Source organism: Bombus terrestris, chromosome 14 (assembly GCF_910591885.1).
Source record: "Bombus terrestris chromosome 14, iyBomTerr1.2, whole genome shotgun sequence".
Lineage (NCBI taxonomy): Eukaryota > Metazoa > Arthropoda > Insecta > Hymenoptera > Apidae > Bombus > Bombus terrestris.
The window spans coordinates 8,380,254-8,396,989 of NC_063282.1; the positions used below are offsets into that span (position 1 = coordinate 8,380,254).

The 16,736-nt window shown below is 39.5% G+C and overlaps 1 protein-coding gene across 1 annotated transcript in view; it reads left to right on the plus strand.

Moving 5' to 3' along the window:
* Positions 1 to 16,736, plus strand: part of LOC100644781 — a 162,961-nt gene that overhangs the window by 16,855 nt on the left and 129,370 nt on the right. The gene's annotated exons all lie outside the window — the stretch shown is intronic.

Consider the following 16,736-nt stretch of genomic DNA (forward strand, 5'->3'; position numbering starts at 1 on the left):
TGTATATACGAAAGTATAAGCAGTCGCATATATTCTGCTTTTTAATAGATTTTACAGTTACCCTAAAATCTTGCGCAATTTAATGGTTAAATGCGCTACACGGAGATATGAAACTCGCAGATACACGTTTTCTGTTTTTAGACTCCAATCTATAGCGTAAGAGAACTGTAAATTGCCGTCATACAGGCTTTACCCCGTTTATAGATATTATCACGATTTTCTCGCTTACAACGAATTTTCCAACGAGTCTCGTCACATGGCGTGTGAACGCCAAGGACCTTGATCATGTGTCACACGATACACATGGGGTAATGAAAAATGGATTTCCACGTGTGAGTGTGCTCTCGGGTAGACACAAGTACGCTCTCGAATACACGGGAATCTGGCCGTATATAAAATTTGCGCCACAATCTTCCTCTTCTTAACGGTTTATCAAGTTCTTCTTCAGTGTATACTTCATGCTACGTGATAAGCTGCTCTTTCTCTCTTTCTCTCTCTCTCTCTCTCTCGTTGACCAGCGAACGATTTAATAAAATTCGCGTTTGATAAAACTGTCAAAGATGAAAGTTGACCGTGGATATCGAATTTAGAAATTCTACTCTGCCGTCTGGAACTTTTTTCGGGGATATTACTTATCGTTATCCTAACGGCCTGCTATTTCTCTGCTTCTCTTCCATCGTGTCTTTGCTTCCTGACTAAGATGCTGCTTTTTTATATCCTTCTACTTTATCTCTCCTTCTCCTCTGCCAAAGGAAATGGATATCGACCTATGCTCCTGGAAATCACTTTCATCAATTTCCCAAAGGCTTCTTCCTGAATATCTCAACTTTGAAGAATGTTACGAACGTAGAGTATATTTTTCTTGCTTCAAACAAAAACGGGACTGCCGTTCCTTATTGTTCAATTAATTCAAAATTTCATTATACAGAAGCTTGAAGTTCTGATACTGGAAACATAATTTTTCTATTATATAAAAACTACCGAATATACTTTTCCACTATATTTCGTGCAAAACTAAACTTACCGCTTCCTGCGTTCAATTAATTCAAAGTTTCGTAATATAGGGTAGATATAGCTTTAAAATTTCATAACACAGCGTACAAAGAGTTTGCACATAGCCGTACTATAAATTCTGTTCCTCGCCAAAAAATGAATTCTGTTATATAAAAATTCTTACAAATTTTAAAAGTCAAGCAATCCTATCTTAATTAAGAAAATTGACAGTCTACTCGGCATATTTATTAGCCGAATTTCTTTATAGAGACAAAGTATTCTTCGTTTAAATCCAATCATCGTAATACTTAACGTGGAATACAGTGTGTGTTGACGGAGATTTTCGATCTTTTGAAACTTTCCAAGATGACGAACAGATTTATCTATTGTACTATCAATAGGTGTAGAAAACTATCATCTATAGATAAGATACCGTAAAACTCGTCTCAATGTCGGAATTTAATAAGAATAGTTATAGCGAACGCAGCAACGTGAATGTCTGTGGAATTTGTGTGTGTAACGATGGATGAATAGCCAGGTCGTATAACCCTTTCGCCACTAACGGTACATATGCATGTATCCTATACAGTTTTTAAGAATTGCTAACGGTCAAATATCCTCCACATAGACTACTAATGAGGTACATATATATGTGCTGTGAGTAGAGCTCGAAATCTGAAAGTAGGAAATTCTTCTCTTCTAATAGTAAGTTACGGATCATTTGAGTAACTGTATGCATATATGTCTGTAATCGTTTTGAACAGTTTTCAAGACTTTTCTAATTTTCTTTATGGTGCTATAACAGTACAATATAGGCGTAATACTTAATTTTAACTATAGACTTCATCATAAATTGAATACAAATAATAATCGAATTTTCTTTGATACATCCTTAAATTTTTATACCAAGTTCGAAAAATACCGCGAACGTAGAATACATTCGCTTCGAGCAAAAAGGAAATTGCCATTTTGGTAGAATTAATTCAAAACTTCAAAAGCCTGAACCTTTTCTTCGAACAAAACTTTTCCACTAGGTATAACTATTTATATGTAATATTTCTAATAGGCATAACTAATAGGAAAGCCAGCTACAGACAAACACTAATAAAATCTTGATTATTTTTAAAGGTGCAGTTTGAACAAACTGTTGATTTACCTGCTACAAAAAGTTGTTCTAATTGGAATCAAAATTTCGCCTGTAACACGTATCTGCTAAATAAACGAAAGCAAAGAAATAATAAGATCGTGATCGAAAGATAAGGTATTTTGAAACGTCGAAATTTCCAGTGTAAACGATTCGCTTCCAAGGAAAAGGAATTTCACGGAAAATTGATCCCCGACGCAACACCGTCTACTTTCTCTACCCGTGAACCATAACCATCATCCTCGTACGTTGCCGCGGAACTTGTGTTCGCGGTGGAAAGCTCCATCTACTTAGCTGACTGTACAAAAGTTTCCATCGTGGCACGAGCTTGCAGTTAATCCATCCGTTTATCCTTCCACTTATCCGTCTGTCTGTCTCTAAAACGTGCGTTTACGCGGAAGCCTGTAGACACGGTTGCCACAGAATTCCCCGATAATTAGGTGTCGCCTCGGAAAATTATCCGTCGTGAATACAAGCATGGCGGCGGAGGTGGAGGAATAGGAAGATACAGAGAGAGAAAGAGAGAGAGAGTGAGAACGTTGGATGGCGTTCACGGTAGCGAGAATGATTAGGCGGAAGGTAATCTTATTAGTCGTTCGGCAGTCAAGCTTTCCTTTAAACCCCAACGCCCTTCATCTTTGTCGCGATCCTTCGCACCGTGGAACTTCGCTTCCCCCATTATCCTCATAGACGAGCCACCGTTCTGCGTACTAACGATGGATGTTTCGTGGAAAATACCAAAATCGCGATAGTCAACGACTTACCATGGCTTAGATACATCTCTCGTTTCTTGCCATCCGCTGCTGTTATATTCATCAGCAAAGATATAGGCTTACTCCGGGAATATCGTATCTCCACTTTTTGAGAAATTTGAGTTCCTACGTGCAACAGACAGTTCTCCACTGTGTCTTTATGTCGTAGAAAAATCACATTTAAATACGTATATACTTCACAAATTTGTCAAAGATATATAATATTTTTGTTTGTTTTATTTAGCGTACGTAGAGACATTTTCGAGAACTATGATTCTTCATTCTATGTAAACACCGGTATTAATTATGTTTTTATTGTATTTAACAGTTAACAGGCTTTACGTTTTATCTTCGTATTATCCGTGTCTAGAAGCTTTGAAATAAAAACGTGTTTAATTCGAGAGTTTGAGAGATATTTTTATCCCACACATAGATCAGTAATCATGAACTCTGAATGGAATCTTTTTCGAACGAAATATCGATGACTAAGGGAGTCGAGTATCGCGATTAAAACCAGGCATTTAAATATTGGAACACACTTAAAGATGAGCGATATTTCGGTCCAGTTACGCTGTTGGAAACTGTTAACAACATATCGGTGGATCGATGGAAAAATATCGAGAATAGAAACGAAAGTGCTCGTTCATACTTTATGCAGAAGTTACATGCACAAATTACGTAATAAAATTACGTGAATACTCTAACAGTCTGCAAAGTTTCTCAACAAAAAATCATCCTTCATTTAATATCTCGCCCAATCATTGGTTTATTTCCTTCTTTGACAATTTCTTCGGCACCTTACGTTCGTAAATGTACAATGAGTTTTCCGCTTCTACGTATCTTATTTGTCGCCGTATTACTTTTCATGGGAACTTGCCCAGGGCGTTTTTAATATCCAATGATATCGGACATAGCAACTTTACTCAGAGTTATTCAACTCGTAGACACAATCGTTTTTTTTCGTAAGAAAGAATATCCCGGGAAAAACCAGGGAACAAATAACACGGTCGATTGCTCTTTTTCTTTATAAAATCACAATCAAACGGCAGAATGTAATCAGCATAGAATAAAATAATCCCGCCTTCGAAGGCAATATAAACCTTAACTGTCTTGGTCCAGCGTCGCGTAGAGGAACGAAAAGACAGAGAAAGAGAGAGGATCGAGTAAAATAACATTGAAATCTTTCAAAGTCTTGCCAGAAACGAGATTTGTATGCAGCTTATTATATTCTCTAACATAATAAGCAGTTGCGGTTTGTCAGACGACAACAGATACAAACTCAGATCCGAAGAAAGCCTTTTCCTCTGCTTCTAAATAATTCTCCCAAGGTATTTAATACGAGAGGAATATAATTGTTTACAGTAATTATCGTCCACCTTAGCAAAGTTTCTTGGCTAAGGTTTCAGAGTGGTGTGTCTATCATTAATATTCCGTAGAACGAGAGTTAGGCTAAAGGATTGTAAACCGAGGATCTATTAAAACGTTCGAAAGGAACAAGAGCGGAAACAACAATTACAACATCCGAGTAACTCAGACGAGCTCTGAACTGGAATCGTTTTATTTTCCCCGGGCGAATTGGAAAATCGTTAATAAATCGTGACAAATTGGAGGAATTTGCGCAGACCGTCCAATTAAATATGACCGAACGAATTAATATCACCGCGAATGGCTTCGTTAAGACACCGTCCTGCTCGAATTAGTACCACCCACCCTCGATCTTTTCACTTTCTCGCGAGGAACAGTGAAACGCGAAGGAGAGAGAGAGAGAGAGAGAGAGAGAGAGAGAGATCTATCCTTCGACCGCGTCCATAAATTTTGCGGCCGTTGAAGTTATTAACGTAATTACCAGTGAAAAGCTTAAGAGGATAGCTCGTGACGCGGCGTGGTGGTGCTTCCCTTTTCGCACCCCCTGGTAATCGATCTAACGTTCGTTCGTGGCTCAGCAGAAAATAAAGGACACAAATCGGTTTTCCGGAGCTTGGGACGCGTTGAAATTAAACTGCACCGGGCCAATGATCGGCGGGGACCGGTGTGGTTGCGACGCTGTTGCCGCGCGTAATCCCGGATAATCCTTTAATTTTTGCGGATTCCATTTTACATTCTCCTGCATACAAGCCACGCGGTGCTTGCACGGCTTCAAACTTGCACACGGTAGCACGTAAAGACTGCTATTTGTACCTGCTGACGCATATATTAATCATACGCGAACCTGTTTGGATGGTTGGCACGCGTATATGGCGTTCACGTATCGATACATAGAGATCGCTATAGATCGTGTATCGAGAAGCGCGAGCGGTGCATGTTGAGTATCGATTCGTTGAACGTAGTAGAGTTTGTCTCTTCTTTTACACGTATCCGCTTCTCACGCACGCTGAAATTTACGGTACTACTTGCGATCCGTTTTTCCGCGCATTGATTGGTTTGGATATCGTTTATGCGGCTCGACAAGAATGCCGTTACACGACCATAATAAATAAGTTTCGTTAATAAACATCGGGATATCGGGGATTACGAGGCACGTCATAGGATTTGCGTTAACGCGACCGATAATCGGCTCCCGATTTTTCTACCGCTTTTCGTATTTCACCCAGTGCCCGCTCGTTGATCGTTTCATTGTGTTGCTTTTAATTCCATCATGTTTAATCATTGTTCGATCTGTCACGATTAAACGTGTGACGTACATGAATATTAATGTGCGAGTATTTGCGAGTGTCACATTTTGTACGGTTTTGAGCTTTTTTGTTAACAACTTTTATAAATATTATATGGTACACACTGCTATCACGTTGTAATGTTTTACCATTACGTCCGTAGAAAATGTCATTTTGTAAATCGAACATGTGGATTGGTAGTCACTACAAATCCCTGTAATTTAAAAACATTTAAAACATTTAAAAACAACATTCTATATTACGCATAAAGTTCGATTACATGCTGCCAAAAACAATCAAGAAACACCCGAGTGTATTACAAAGAAAATTACAAGTTCCGCTAACCGAAGAGGGTGATCGAAAATCGGTACCTATCGATAGCGGATATATCGACGCGCCGATTGTCTCGAAGATTCTTGATTAATCGATGCCCGAAGGGAGTTTGTTCGCTCGTACTCGATCGGATTATTACGTTTCCGCGATAAATTGCTGGCGTACTTGGCCAGACCGAGAGACTCACCTAAACTCACACTAATGTATGCATCGCGTGGGTTGTGACGCCTCGCGGGCACCTGTTTCGAGGGGTGCCTCTCGATGGTGGTCTCGATGTAGATCGGAAGCCAATTAATATCCACTGGCATCCTCCACTCTGTCCCTCCCTATGGCGAGCCACCGGAATATACCCCCGTTGAAACATAACTGCACGGACCGTGATATACTCGCGCCATGGGGCTCTCTTGTCGGCGATGGGACCCCATAAACCTCGTCATGCGATAACACCGTTAACCTGTAGTTACCTCGTTATTTTCTAACGGCCACCGTCTCGAGAAAATCGAGATTGTAACGAGACGAGAGAGCGCCTCTTCTTCCTACCGTGCTTTCTTTCCTTCTGGAATCTTTCGTGTGATTTACTCCGGCTTGATTTATCACGGCGATTCCCGCGGAAATTTACTAGCGCTCGAAGAGAGAGAGAAAGACTGGCTACTAGTTAGCTACGCGTATTCTGTCTTATCGCTTCGATACCAGCGCATAGACGATGTTGCGTTGTATGGTTTATGGAATTTATTAAGCGAATTCCTTTATTTCGCAGATACGTCGAAGATTATGGAGCGAGAATGCGGTCCTCCGTTGGTTGCTGTTATTAATTCTGATTGGTCGATTATTCGTTATACGGTAGTTCTAAACGTAGAATAAAGATCGGGCTCGCGATAAGAGTAAATTGCGGCGCGTCCAGTGCAACATATTTACTACCAAGACGTTAGTACTGTGTTTGTATTCTATAATAAGTATTCGTATATCTCCATCAACCTGTGTACGTAGTTAAACGTCGTCTTATTGAATATTATAATTTCTTCCAATTTCTATTGTTTCCCGGTTTATCTTACAAGGGACCATCTTCAAGTTGTCCATTAATCGATATTCAGATAATCAATCATTCTATCGACCGATGTCCTGGCGATCGAAGTTCCATTGTACCATCGAAGCTTTAGGATCGTATTCGTATTCCATCATTTTTCATTCAAAGTTCCGCACACGCGGTTAACTCGCGGATCACTTTATCATCGTAACAATATCAAACGACACTCGTCAGGGGCAAAGTTAACATTCAGTAGCGCGTTAGTCGCTCCAGGGTGCACCACACCCTCTCAATTAAAAAGCCGCTGTGATTAGCCAGACTCCAGTGTAAAGGTTCCCAAAGCCTGCTGCTACAACACCATTAATAATCTTTAAAAAGGTGAACAGACCGTAGCGGGTCTGGCAAAAGCCACAACTAACGCGCTTTAGTTGGCCAAGTAAGTACTGCACGTGTCCTAACGAGGGTCTGTTCATTGTGCATATTCATTAGGACGTTCATTATGACCATTTGTCGTACGGCACATCATCCCTAAACTTCCAGTTTTTCCAGCGGCGGCTTCCAGTTTTTAATACACCACGTGACAAGAAATCTTGCTGCGACGTTCGTTGCATGCCTGTCAATGTTTCAATCTCCAGATCAATTAACTTAACTCTTTGATTTATAATTACTTTTTCAATTTATTCTACGTCAACTGCGATCTTTACTTTTCCCTTAGTACAAAAAACTATAGAATTTGACATTCTATATAGAAATGTGATATTCGCACGTTTTTATATGCAATTCTTCGAGAGATCTTCCACGGAAGAAAAAAAATTAATTATCATGGCCGCAACATGGCAGCACGTTCAGGAAAGAACGTTTCGGGATACAATAAAAGGGAATGATGTAATTCCCCGAGGATGGCTTCGTATCGAGTCACCCTTCTTCCCTTTTTAATAAAGCAACTCCTGGATTTAACTGTTCCCTGGTCCTGTCAGTGATAAGAAATCTTCTGATTAGGGTGTTTGTCTTTCTGGACTAAGCTGCAGAGACTTCGCAAGTTATAAATCTCTCAGGGGGTACATTGATTAAAACACGATTTTTTACGCAAGAGATCATGGAAGAATTCCTTTCGCATTAATATTTTGGTTTGTAACACAATTTTTTATGACAAATATGAAATCTCAGAAATCAGAAAGCAAGAATTTTCAGCTGCTGTGTGATTATTATATTTAATTAGCTGATACACACGGTGTTTGCCCGGAATCTTTTACAATCTTTTTTAACTCTTTGTATACCGTGGGGTCGAGTTGCGACAGATACGCGTATATACGATATCAGATACGACTCATACGCACATATGAGCCTTTCTGCTTTATCAGTTGTTTTCGCCGAACGCATATATGAGTTCATCGGCCAGATTGATGGTTAACGCAGAACGAGTATATGCGGCAGTAATCTATAAAGGGTTTTAAATAATACGATTTTGTGAACTTCTACTGGTTCGGTAAATGTTCTGTAGTTCGTGACACAACACCGATTGTTAGACAGCGATGTCACGAAGTTTCTGACATAACGGGGGACTCACATTGCCTCACTATATCGTGGCAGTGATTCTAAACAAAACACGATCATAGCAAAGAAGATCGCTGTTGCATTACAAATATCCGTAAACTGTCTCTACTTCATACTTTCTTCCCTCCTCTTGTCATAGGTTAATCTTTCACACGCGTACTAAACCCCGCTCGGGAAACGCCCTTTAAAAATGGGGAAAATCGCGTCAAAATCCGAACAGCGATTCTCGACATTAGCTCGAACATACAGACGCTTACCGGGAATTTTATTTTACGCTATGTATAGATACAATTTTCTTTGTTCTACTTTGAATATTTCGCGATTTAAATTTGGTTTGACGAATAGGAAGAACAGAACAGGAAGAGAAACGTAAGAGTACGGCGATTGAACTCATACGAGGTAGACGAATAAAAATGGTGGCCTACGGTGGGTGAAAAATGAATATCACGATCTATCGAAAAAACAAAGCACGTATCGTAAAATCTTGATAGAAGAGTATGGGGGCTCGCTCGTTTCCAACTGGGAAACGGTTAATGATCACATCTAGATGCAATTGCGATAAAATATCGTTCTTGCGCCGGCAGGCAGGTCGGCTTTGGAGGAAATTGCGCCATTTTTTAACCGATAGTTAATAACGTGGATCAATTTTTTCGTTATCTGGCCACGAGCGGTTGTTAGCTGGTGCAATTAATGAGTCGCGTATTTTCGAAAGGAGTAGACACTGAGACGCGCCTCCCTGTCTCGATAGCTTGCGTCGTTAATGAGACAGAAATAGTAATGAACCGGCTTGGTTCTGTCGAGAGTATCGCGTGAATAAGTGAGGAATGAACAACTTTCTTTTTTCTTCACTTTCTTTTTCATTCCCTCTCCTTTTTCCCGTGGCACTTATCCAGATTTCCTGGCGCCCTTCGATTCTCTGCGTCTCGTCATCTGTTAGGATTCTCCGAGCATGTTGAATGTGCGAAAACGTGTTGAGGATATATTTGTGGACGGAACATTCGAATAAGTATCGATCGATTATTCCAAATTAAACACATTGGTAAAATCACGTGAATATTATTTATTCTCCACGATTTATATTTTGAATATAACTACGAAAATTATAGTTTTCCACTTTTTAACAATTAGCTTTGAAACTTCTGTTCTACTTCAGTTGGAAAAATATCATTTTTATACAGATATTATCCCCTTCCGAATCGTCATTGGTTGAAAAAGTGTTCTCCTATTACGGACATAGATTTTAACTCCAAGTTCCTCAGCTGATAAAATCAATCAATACAACACCGTTGTTTCAGTAGCGTGCAATTAATTATATTATTAACGTCTATGAACGTTTCGTATTCGAATTATTAAATCGAAATTATAATTTCACCCCGGTCGAAATAAATGCAGGCGGCATCATGAAAATTCATTCACGTTGCTAGACAGCGACGTTCATTGAATAATGGCTTTAATAATGTACCAATAACGAAACCTGTATAAATTCTTTGTGGACCAACGTATATGCTACTGAAAATGCAAAACGTCCCTGGACAATCAGGTTAATTTCCAATTGAATCTTCCGATGACAAAATTCCTTCATCCTGGGAAAAGTCGTTACATATTCCACGAACACGTTACACCGAAAAAACGTACGCAACACGCGAATGTAAAAGTCTCATTTTTACGATACGATTTCTAGAAAAATTTCTTTCTTCGTTGTGCCTTCGTCCCATGTACGCCGAGGAGAAATATTCGCGCGGAAGATCCTTGAACATAAGTTGGAAATTCTTCTGTAAAATCTGCGAATTGCGCGAATCTCTGGCGCGACTCGACTGGATCGCAATCCGAAACGTGATATTCCACAGGTAATGCTTGTTTCATGGGTGACAGAGAAGGAGCCGCTGGAAATCGATGCGCATGCCACGCGTTATCGTACCGAGGCACATTGTCGTCATTCGAGAAGGATATAGATAGAGAAAGGAACTAGAAACGGCCAATTAAGGGCGAGGATACCAGGTTCTGTGACTGCATGTTTCGTCGATTAGATACAGCTGGCCTACCGACGAATTCTTTGACGATGGTATAGTTTCGACTATTTTTATTGTCAATTATACCGAGAATGCTTGTAAATAAGCCTTCGAGGAATTGCCAGTGGCTATTTGGCAACGGATTATTTGGAAGCTTCGAATTCTGTTAATCGACAGATCCATCTGGTGGTAGTAGCGTATTGGAATTTTTAGAAAGCGGTACCGATATTCTATACAAGTTTCTGTTCCACATCGTCGTCGTTTTTAACGAGGATTACAAGGAAACAGTGTCACATGTTTTGTCCTATTAAAATAGAACACGTGAAGATCTTTAATAAGTAATTCGTATTTATTCACAAATTTTGGATTACGATCTGTTCTTTAATTTTCTCGTATAATACTCATCGCTAGCTTTTTACGAGAGATGATAAATACATCCCGTCCTTTTCGAAGTCTGAGCAGATGTGAAACTAAGTTATTCCCCGTACAGCATCGTTATATTAAAATAATTCCTCTTATCTACCAAGTGACACAAAAACCGGAGAATTAACAAAATTTCTGAACTTAGCACGGTATTTTCTCCATGGTCCTCAAATAATGTTAATCAACTGGCGTGGAAGTTTCTTTTGTTTTATTAAAGTCATACTTGGTAACTCCGTTGTTACGACACGAACTTCGCCGTGTTTCCACGCGACAGTATAAACTTGTTGAAATAACGCGGTCGGCGAAAACATTCCCACAACGCGTGATATACAGAAAGCTTGCTTCTGAGTTGGCAACATTTATGATACTTATATACCAGCACGATCCAGGTGTTTCGGGTTTCCCTGGCTATTAATTGTCAAAGCAGTCGACCTCTCCAAGTCATGTGTTTGCGTTGAGAGCAGACTTGTAACTGACGTATAACCGTGCGGGATTCGCGTTTCTCCACCGAGAGGTAAACATCCAGCGAAAAAGTGCAAGAAAGCCTCGTTCCTGTTCAGTGTGAAAAATTTCCCGCAAACACGGTACAACTAGCGAATTTTCCTTTTTTTTTTTTTTTTTTTTTTAACATCTATAGTACTCAGTTGTTTTACGTGAAATTAATATAATATCTGACAATTAGACATGATTGTTTAGCTTTATATATAGGATCCAGCCGAATAACATGTCAAACGGGTGGGAGGCGATTTCCTGTGAAAGAACAAGAAGGAAATATAGGATAACATTTTTTCACCAGAGGCTTAGTTTTCGAGAAAATCGAGTTTGAAAGTTTATCGCGTATATGTACCTAAACACGGCTAATTCCATGAGAAAATAATCAATAGGATGTTATTTTACATGTGAAAGTAAGTCGGAAATGAAGATTTTTCATAAGGTGCTTTATTTCCGTGAAAAGTAAATTTGAGTTAGTTTATAGTTCACTTTGAACCATTCGTCTTTTTCCTCTTTCATTTTTTCTTCATACTTATCGTTTACAAGAAAAACGCTAGCTACTAATAGCGTGTATATCATGCATACCAAACAAATTTCCAAACATAGTTTTCTCGAAACCTAAGTGTCGGACGAAAAGATGTTACTCTACATTTCTTTCTTATTTTTTCACAAGCGATCATCTCCCACCTGCTTGACATGTTATTCGGCCATGCCTTGCATACTATGATTTACGTGTGTCTTTGCTTATCCTATGTAAACGCGACGTTTCTTAATCATAGTTATGAACCTACGTTTGTACATGATCATGTTAGACATCACAAGTCACAGCAGCTAAATTACCTGAATTGAAATATGAATTCTCATTACATCCATCATGCTAAGCCTTTCGGAACGAAATGTCGTATCTTACGTCATTTGTAACTGTTTCTGAAGAACTGTATTCAACGTGTTATAACCGAACTTCCATAAAAATGAGATATATCACTTGATATCCTGTTAGAAAGCACATACTTTGATAATATCGAGCAACGTCGAAGGTAAATATCTCAATGTACGAATATAGCAATTTCATATTGCTTCGCTAAAATTCGGAGATTCTTATCGACGTTAACCTGACACGTTTCTCTCATTAAACTCTTAGTAAGTCGGCTTAAATCCGTATCTTATCATAATCCAGTCACATCGGCGAGTTTATCTTGAACCTCACTCTCTATAACGAGTAGACTGGTTCGAGGTTGAATTCGGTTTCATAGACGGTAAACGTAGAATCGTTAACGAGAGAGGCGCGAAATTTTCCGCACGATCGCACGGTTACGGTTTTTCGAATCGGTGGAATCCTCCTGCGAATGGAGCAGTCGCGTTGGGATACGTCGATTGAAATAAAAATTCGGAACGGCGTTATGCGATCGAACGAAGCGTCGCAGACGTTGGCCCGCAGCCAATTATAAATTTCCCTTTATGCAAAAGGTAGCCTGGCGTGCGCGTCTCTTCATGCAAATTTCTCAACGCAATGCCAAGCTAAAATTCCCACCGGTGGAGAAATTGTTGTCCGTGGTACACTTGGGGAAAAATCGAAGCGAGTCGCGATAGCGGCGAAATGAGCGAGAAGAGGATGACTCGTTACACGAAACTTATTGAATATATATGTATCTCTGAGATTTGTTTCGACCAACCAATTTGAATATCGTTTTTACTGCTTTTTCTTCGCCTTCTCGTGATTTCCTTCTCCAGGCTAAATCGTGAATTTCTTCTCGATCGATCCTCGCTCGAGATTGGATATACAGAGCGAAAAAAATACAAGAGTTCAAGGGTTTCTAATTTCCACAGATAATAGGAGAGATGTTTAATGGAGGAAAAGTATATCTTTCACGTTGTTATAGCGACGATCAAATAGCATTGCCCCCGTTGTGACAAATTTAATATAGATAATATACAAAAATATGTAAAATCTCCATAGTGAACTTTTTATCATAGTATTGTATTTGGGGAGTAAAACAAATGTACTAGGTGCCGTAGTTGTATTCATAGAAATATGAATTTACATAGAAATTCTCAGCCTTACTAAGAACACAAAATGTAGAGTAACTCTGAAAATGTAAATTATATAGTTGGTAACAACTTTCAGAAAGTATAAATTGAAGAGAAATCTGAACAAGAATATCCTCGATATGTGAAGACAATCGTCAAGTCAAATACGATTTGTGTTTTCACTCATCTAAAAAGATGCTTTACACGTAAACACTTAATAAGATAAGAGACAGACTGGAAGTGTCAGACCGATCTTTTTCCACCACCTTGTATGATTCGCGATATAGGGAAGTTCTTCTGGAAATTTCGAATCGAAATTCTCGCGCACTGCAAACAAAAGAACGCGACATACTTCGCGTTAGTGTGCAAATACGACAGATATAATGTTTAGTTTACTTTCTGCACCGCTATACTCGATTTTCCCTGTCGCGATTCCGCGTACGTCAGCGGATGGCGATCGAAACGCAGAGATTGATAGCGGGTTGGACGAAAGAAGAGAAAAAAGGAGGTAAAGATTCCGCGAAATGAAATGTCGGAGAATGTATTTGGAATCGAAACTTTCATATCGGATCGCTGAAAATGATGCTTTTGAAAAAAGATAAATTTTCCTCGATATCGATTTTCTACTTTTTGCAAATAGTTGCACAGAGTTCCAGTCTATACGGCGGGGAAAAAGAAAAGTGGCAAGAAGAGCGGAATCAAACACGGGAGAACACGGTATATTTTTACAGGTCACCGAGCGCGCGAATTTTTCTTTCGTGGAAATACAGTTGGAAAAGAACGGTATATGCGCGATTTGTCACGGGCCTCCCCGAATGGGGGCTTCCTTCGGCATTAAAATGGCAAGCTAAATTTTACGACACGTCATTGCGCGTGTTGTTTGCCAAATAAAAAGAATGCCGCTCGATTGTCGTAACTTGAATCTCTTTATAGTCTTGCACACGGGTTTCGCTTCTCGGAAGCTTAATGCTAGACAGCGTTATCGCCGCTGCGAATAAAAATATCCTGAATAATTCTTGACAGAGCGTCAATAAGATTGATATATGTACATTTTCCAGTAATAAATGTGTGAAACAGTCATGATTGAACGGTGATTATTGCGTAGGTATATTCTTTAATGCTATCTTTCGAAGCGTTGCATGTGGCTTACATTCTGCTCCCTATGCATTTGCGCGAATAGTTAAAGTGAAAAGGGAAGATCGATTATGATTGACGCAATTCGTTCGATAGTTCCGCTTGATCTGTTCTATTGAGTGCAAGGCTCACACAAGGAAACGTTATAAAATGATTCTATTGTCTGGTTCGAGTTGAAACGTTCCTGGAGGTGGATGAAACTTTCAGCGGGGAAACTTAGTTTTAGTAATTTCGATATAGTACGTTTGGTTGACGCCTAAATCTGTTGATCGTCAGTTCTTATTTTTGATAAGATGGAAATAAAAAATAATTAAAGAAATTCATCACCTGTCATAATGTCAACGTCGACAAAACGTACGCCGAAGGAATTTTCAAAATGTAGAATTTTCCAGTTTATTGTACCGAACACCTCAATCGTGAGATTCGAGACTTTCGTCTCATATCATATAACGTTAATAAAGTTCGGATAATAAAGTTGAGACTCATAGATATGACCACGATAATTCATCTAAGACGCAAACTAAAGATTAACGGATTTAATTATCAGTCTTCAATACGAACACGAATCAACAACATGTCTATCAATTAATCCTAACTTGAGAATTACGCTAGAAACCGTTATTGATGGAAACCGACATGATTTCGTCACCTTTGAATCGTTAACTCTTATCTTCGTGGCAGTATCGGTCGTTTGCGTGGCGCGTTTCCCCTTAAATCTCAGTTAAACGTAACGCGGCAGGCACATTTTCGGTCCGGCGACGTAGCAACCGATCAGAAATTGGCCTATGGTAATTTCCCTCGTTTCTCTTCACCGGTTGGAATCATGCCGGCGCAGATCTCCGGTGCTCTTTTTTCATTTGTCGTTCACGAAATTGCCGAATGCACAGGGGCACACGTGCGCTCCTACAGGAATGGATGTTTTCCTGGCTTCAGGAATTCCGTATGAATATTTATGAGCGACCATCTCGACCTGGGCGCGGTGGATGGAATCTCTGTTTCCCTCCCTCTCTTTCTCGTTTCCATCTTTTTCTCGTATTCTTTCCTACTCGATACATTCCCTCTTCTTTCCGCCTTGTCGTTTTGAATCCCATCCTCGGCTTTCGTCTAGCCATTCGTCTATCCATTTCCCTTCTTATAACATCGCTGCCTCGCTGTATCCTCATGCTACTCCATAATCGTTATAAAATCATAGTTTCGCTTCTATAAACATCGTTAAAGCCGAGATCGTGGCGGTCGTTCTGGGGAGATGGAATTAACGGTAGAATGGTTCGAGAGCTTCGAATCCGCTTCATCTAAAACTTTTTCCTTTTGCCTTGCAGCGGCTTATGAGCCTTTTTTGTCAACCTCGCTTCATCTCCTCCCCGGTAAATTAAAAAACTGAACCAATCGATCCTTCAGGTGTTTTTCCATGCCATTGGACCTCCGGTAATTATCGTTACCGTGTTTGCGTGGCGATACCAAGTATTTGTAATTCCCGATTAATATTCCGTTTAGAAGATTATTAAAAAAAAAAGAAGAAAAAACATAAAGAAGAAAAAAAGAATGGAATAGTTCGAGAATTAATGGTCTTGATGCAGTTTACGATATCGATAGTTTAAAACAAAATACACAAGTTCACCGCGCGTGTATGAGAAGTCACTGTTCTGTAAGGTTATCCAATTAGCGATGAAACGTTAAGTGAGCTTACGTATCCTGTGGCCATCGCATTGATAATGACCGTGCAAATATGCAAATCAGCGAATTTGCATTGAATTTTAATCTTCAAAGCGTGGCAAAGTTTTGGCAAATTTTGTGCAAAAATTGCATCGCCCAGGCCCGTCAGTTCTTCTGCAGTTTGAAAAATTTTCGCAGCTACCTTTTTTCAAAGTTAAAATGACCGTCACACTGAATCGTTTACACAATTAATTTCATCGATTTTTACGCTCAGAGGTAACGGATACGACTGTAATTAAGTAGAACGAAGCTAGTGGTGTCACGATTTCTTCGAACAATTTTATCTTTTCTTTATCGTCGCGGCACTCCGTTTACGATTTTACGAGATACCTAATTCGTTCCTCTTTCGTTCGGGTTTAACCGAACGCGTTCGTTCTCTCTTCTAACATGCCGTTTTCTTTCTTTTATTCTGCTCGTTTGATTTCCCCGTGTGCAAACGTAGAAACATTCTTTCTATTCTACACGTGAATACTACTTCGACTACTC